Source organism: Coptis chinensis, chromosome 7 (assembly GCF_015680905.1).
Source record: "Coptis chinensis isolate HL-2020 chromosome 7, ASM1568090v1, whole genome shotgun sequence".
NCBI lineage: Eukaryota > Viridiplantae > Streptophyta > Magnoliopsida > Ranunculales > Ranunculaceae > Coptis > Coptis chinensis.
The window spans coordinates 40,640,957-40,647,435 of record NC_141462.1 but is presented as its reverse complement, the minus strand read 5'-3'; the positions used below and the strand labels follow the sequence as shown (position 1 = coordinate 40,647,435).

Below are 6,479 nucleotides of genomic sequence, written 5' to 3'. Positions count from 1 at the left end.
AATACCTTATTTTCAAATGATCCGGTTGAACAAGCTTCTACTATTTCCCTCATAAACTTCATTGTATAATACCCACACTCTGTGCCACCTGGTTGATATGGGCCCCTAACATATAGACTCACAACATATGTAAACATATACTTTTCAAAGAAAAAAGACAATAATGTGTAGGATTTGTTTACCTTGATCTTGTCCCACAGTGAACTTCGTTTCCCATCAACCCTTTGCAATGTGAGGACCGTGACTTCACAAAGATAAATGCAAAACATTTAATTCACAATCGCTAGTGGGAAGTCTAATTGGATACGTTTTTAGTACTTCATTTAATTCAATCATTTATGTACCTTCACTATGGTAGTACCTCAAAATGTTAAGATATGTCAAAAAATATAGCTATGCTCACCTCCTAAAATATATTGCTATATCTGAGCTTGGTTCACCATGCTTCGAATCCAACCAAATGAAAGACATACGTGATAGATCAATGACAATTAAAACCCAATGGCCGCTATGAAAGAAAAGGGGGAAAAAAAAGAATGGAAAACAATCAGTACAATTGATAGTTTTATCAATTTAAACAATACACTGTGATAGGATCGTTTATGTCCTTACCCTGGATTGTAAGGAATGAGAACAATTTTCTTTCCACTTGCATTCCGCAATGTTTCTACAATGATTTCAGTTTTAGCAGTTCCATCTGCTCTTGTAAAAGATAAAGGATTAACAAATCCAACGATGTCACGGCAAGCAGCTCACAAATTCACTGTAAAGGATTCTAAAAGGAAAAAATCACTGTCATAAATAAATTTAAATAACTAATATTTGATTAAAATCACCAATAATAAAACCTTCAAGATATGCTTACCTCATGTATGCAATTAAACAAACAGCTTCTAAGCTATCCATATTACACACATCCAACAAATCACATTTCTCGATAACAAATTTTTCTGTATCTTCTCCAAACAACTCTTTTCCAACTGGAAAAAATACCACACCATGGGTTCCGGGAAGCATGATATTGAGCAGTCCCTTGAAAGAATCAATTGGACCTTGATGACGACTAGCACTACTTTTACTTGTCTCTTCCTAAATTATTGAAAATTCAAACCAACCAGGCGTTAAAATCATAGCGAATCGGAAATTAAAAAATTGCATATAAAAGGCTCTTTTACCTCAATGTCGTCCTTAAAAAGAACAAGGTCTTTTGGCCATGGAACTTGTGTGCCAACTGCATCTTCCACATGCGAACTCGTAATTCACTTGTATAGGAAGATAGTAACGACCGGCATCCTTAGAAACAAGTGACTTAACCGCCACCGCGAAAATTCCCAGATCCCAAAAGATGACCGTGAACTTTATCGTTTGGTCCACACTCCTCGTAGACCAATCCTTTAGCAACAATATTTGTTCTAGAATTCACAGCTAAACTACACTCTTGCTCCTGTAACCGGCCAAGCAAATCATATTGGAACCAAAGCAAATTATTTCTATATTGCAAAAGTTAATTAAAATTTACCTTCCCTAGACCAGATTTGGGACCCAAAGAAGGTGATTGGCCTGTTCCTTTCTTATTTACTCTCTTTACATGATCAGATTTCAGCTTTGATGATGGTTGTGTTGTTTTGGCCTTGCCTTTGGACTACATGTAAAAAAAAAAAATTATTATGCATGGAAAAATGAATAATTGCATATAAAAGGCTCTCTTAATTTACCTCGAATGTCCTTAAAAGGAGAACAAAGTCTTTTGGCCCACGGAACTTTGTGCCAACTGCATCTTCCACATACATGATCTCATCATTCACTTGTATAGGAAGATGGTAGCGACCAAACATCCTTAGAAACAAGTGACTTAACCGCCACCACGAAAATTCCCGGATCCCAAAAGATGACCGTGAATTTTATCGTTTGGTCCACACTCCTCATAGACCAATCCTTTAGCAACAATATTTGTTCTAGAATTCACAGCTAAACTACACTCTTGCTCTGTAACCGACCAAGCAAATCATATTGGAACCAAAGCAAATTATTTCTATATTGCAAAAGTTAATTAAAATTTACCTTCCCTAGACCAGATTTGGGACCCAAAGAAGGTGATTGACCTGTTCCTTTCTTATATACTCTCTTTACATGACTAGGTTTCAGCTTTGATGGCGGTTGGGTTGTTTTGGCCTTGTCTTTGGACTACATGTCAAAAAAACAAATTATTACGCATGGAACAAAAAAGAAAGTTGTGGATCATGATAAACAAAAAATACTTACTTGCTGAAATTTTCTCACTACTTTATGCCCTTGATGTTTAGTAGAAGAGCTGTACCATATGATCTCTATGACACTAGTAATGCTTATTTGTTTGAAGAGATCTTTTGAGCCTCCATTCTCCAACCTTTGGACTCTTTCTAACACCATCCTTAATTCTTTTTTGAAGTCCCGAGTTCGGTTTTGTTCGAACAAATTTTGGGTCTGTAATTCTTGTATTCTTTCTTGGTCCTCTTGAATTGTTGACTCAAGGTTAGCGATGTGTTTACGTGAGCCACGTTTCATGAGAGGCTGAAGTGCGTGGTGGGTATAACCCCTTCCCCGGAGATCTCACGACGACGTAATGTTGGTGTGCCTAATGCTAAAGTTAAAGGCGTCTTTGCTTCCTTGAGTAGATACCTTCCCCTCTGCAACTTGCTTTTTCAGCACATCCTTAATATATATTTTTCAAATAAAAAGGAATTGGAATATATTAGAACATAAGCATTGATAAGGACCATAAAAAAGTATTGACAAAAAGTTGATCTTAACGATTTTTTTCATCTACTTCTTTAGCGACATCGTCTTTGTATGTTCCTTTTTTGGATTTGGTGCGATCTTTTCCATATTATAGTCCTATCGGATGGATCAAAAGCTGGTCCCAACTCTTTTTCTATGGTTAAACAATAATCATGCAAACAACTTAGTCGGAACATATTTGCATGGTGTATGCGTGTCTGTGGAATCTAGACAAATGTTAACAATGCACGTACTAAATTTTCACCAAGATTAGCCAAACTCATCTTTCCGTCACGGTGGTTATATTTTTTTGCCCCATTTGTGAATTGAGCTTGCTAATTTCCTGCAAAACAATTCTACACTTATCATCTCATTTGGGTGAGGACAAAAGCCTGCTAAAACTGACAATACAATCCCCACACGCAACTAGACTCGAATCATCTATCAACAGTATCATCTAGATGGAAAAAATAAAACAGTAGAATAAGAGTGCTGAAATTATGCTACTCTAATGTGCTGAAAAACAAGCTACTCTTAGCACTCTTATGCTACTCTAATGTGCTGAAAAACAAGTTGCTCTTATGCTACTCTTAGCACTCTTATGCTACTCTAATGTGCTAACCGCACTAAAATTATGCTAACTCTAATGTCCTGAAGTTCTTTTAATTCTTTCATTATAAAAAGAAAAACATCAATCAGTTAGAGGCTTAGAGCTATTGATTTCATAGTATTCAACAGGGTTATATGATGAGAATGATAACAAAATTTCATTCTAAGCTACTTGGATGTTAGTTTTATGGACTGGTAATAGTCTAGCCAAACCCACCTTATTACATTATTGGTGCCTGCGTGTTTCTTTAGAAAGGCCCTCAAGAAAGAGAGCAGCGCAACATCCTATTGTCCAAGTGAATTAGTGATGTATTTAGAAAGGAAAAGGGACACATATAGCTGCACAGTAAAATTGATAGCGAAATATTAAGTATTTTCTATGAATACCATATTTTGAGAAATGCTAAAGAAAAAACTCACGTTGTGAGTTGCATACATACTCTTCAGTCTACACATTTTCTTGGGATCAAACTCTAATTACAATATTACATTCTTATGCAAAAAGTGAATCCCAACATAAAATAGGTCATACTGAGCTTACACCAACTTACTAACACGGGTTGATTCTTGTGATTACGAAACCTTATAAGCCAATTGAAAAACTCAAAATACTGATAATATGACCCCAAAAAAATGTAATATACCTAGTTCTCACATCTATCGACCACTAGAATTAGAGTGAAATGAAAATCAGAAGACAGATTACAATAAAACAGGTTCATAAGTAAGTAGCATGTACATCTTGGGGAGACAAAATTTCATGTTCAGGCGGTGTGATATTCATCAGCCAATGAATTCAATTTCGTATAACTATAAACCATACCTAAAGGTTAAACTCCATTATGTTAGCTAGCATTCTAGCAAGTTGTTGAATGGAAATAATTGTGACAGACTAGTAAGTTTGAAAATCTATTCTAAATTTCCTAATATAGAAATCTATAGTTTTAGTGATAATCGGGTTACCACACATTCCAATTAACAATTAAAACACTCTGAAGCAACACTTTAGAGTTGCACTGAGCTACCCCAACATAAATCACAACAGGACATCCCTAGATGGACCTTCAAAAACAAAGGTTCAGGTTGTTCTTACTCAGAAATCAAGTCGTGAACAGGAAAAGGGAATATAGTAAATCCTTACCCCATGCAAGTGTCTATCAAAAGATGGTTCAAATTACCTTTATCTACTACCCGCACCAACCGGGTACACTGCCTAGTTAAAGGTAATCCTAAAGGCTCGGTTTGAACAAGAATATAGACTAAGAAACCCACCTGGAGCAATTATGAGCTCCCTGGCTGTCAGCTCAGTCGTTCAGTTATACAACCTGTAGCCTTATATAGCCCATGAGTACACACATATTAATCTCGATATTTCACTAAGCACGTACAGCCTATCACCAACCATACACGTATCCTTGATCAATAAGAAGTTCCTGATGGACAGGAACTTGTTCTGTTTCATGAGACTGTAGAATTGTACTCTGTGTTAGATAAATAGATAACACAATGCACCTAAGATACGAACTCCTCGACTCTCCTACACTTGTACTTATGAGATATTGGCACGTATCCTTGATCAATAAGAAGTTCCTGATGGACAGGAACTTGTTCTGTTTCATGAGACTGTAGAATTGTACTCTGTGGCGCATAGATATTTATTTGATTGGTGGCGCATAGAATTCTAACACAACTTCACTTGTTGTTTTCGTTGTTTAGATGTAAAGAGTCATCCTATTTCAATCAGAGTGTGAGTTAGAATACTTGTTAGCCACCTTTTTTTCATTCGATGAGATTGTTGTAACTGACATTTGGATGGTTGGGGTCAGGGATTGTACCTGAGATAGCCACACAAAACTCAAAATTGTCAACATAACAGAGGCATGTTTAAGTTGGATGATGAGCCACCTCATGCTAAATCAAAACAATGAAGTGGGACCGGGCGCTCTTAACCATTTCATCGAGTCCTCAAAAATAAAATGAAAAGAACATTGTTGAATACAATGAGGTATTCACCAACTATGACGATCGAGAAAACAAATTACAGACCTATTCTAGATGCTCTATCCATCGGCATTAGTCGCGTGAGCACTAAATAAATCGGACAAGGAGTGATTCATTGTCATCCTTTCTACTAATTTTACGGTATTGTTAGCAACCTTCTCTTCATCTGAATATATTTCCGTCATAATCTGCTCAAAACGATCATCCCCTAACTGTCTTCTAGAATCGAATTCGGACTCCTCCCTTAATGGCAACAACAGAGATTTAGCTAAACCTTTAGCCCTCCATGTCCCATTAACGCCAGCTGAAGCAATCCCGTATTGCTCCTCCCTTAATATCAATTTCGGTACTTTTCTCTACAACTATTACACATAGAAAAAGCACTCCTGGGATTCTTTTCGATCCGGTAAACCTACTAGAAAAGTAAAATCTCAGTTTGAAACCCCAATACTTCAGCAGAGGCATCTTCGGCTTAGAAAAGATCCGCTAGAGATTCCTCTCAGTCCTAGTCGAGATCTTCTCTTTCTCCAATCCGGTAGGCGGGCGAGCATCTCCTAACCTTAAGAAGAAGTGAGTTTTCAAGAGAAGGAGTACTGCTCTTCAACTCCGCTCCGTTCCAGTGATTTTTAGCGCTGATAGATCGTGGCTCGGGGCCTTCTTGCAGGCCTTATCATACCACTTCCTCTCAATCTCGTAATGCCCTTGTTATAGAAGCATGGCACATTTCAAGTCGCGAGCTAGCGGCTTTCAAGCCTTTTATTTTAGTGCCCTAACGATAAGCTAAGACCAAACTAAATTGATGTGACCCACGACGCCTTCTTCTGCCCTTTCATTAGAAAGAAAGCCTGTAAGGTAAAGGTCAGCTGAACGAAGCCAGCTAAGGAATAAGAGCTGGGGAAGAGCAGGAGAGCAAGACCCTCTGAAAGAAAAAGCCCAGAGAGAAGCGGGTGCTATAGCTAATTGTCCACCCTTCCAAGTTTTCTATGTTACTATGTTTTCTGACACAACTACAGCTGTCAGGGAACATTGTAGATCTTCTATGGGAATGCCGACTACAGAAACTAAAAGACTACGACTACAAGCCAGCCGGAAGCGAGTCGCTTCTATTCTCG

The 6,479-nt window shown here is 37.6% G+C and overlaps 1 long non-coding RNA gene across 1 annotated transcript; it reads right to left on the bottom strand.

Annotated features, from left to right (window-relative positions):
* Positions 1–748: 748 nt before the first annotated feature.
* LOC147487539 (uncharacterized) lies at positions 749–1,244 on the bottom strand. Its single transcript, XR_015200735.1, has 3 exons — positions 1,176–1,244; positions 866–1,089; positions 749–775 (listed from the first exon to the last, which is right to left on the bottom strand). It is a non-coding gene; the product is annotated as an uncharacterized LOC147487539 (long non-coding RNA).
* Positions 1,245–6,479: the final 5,235 nt, after the last annotated feature.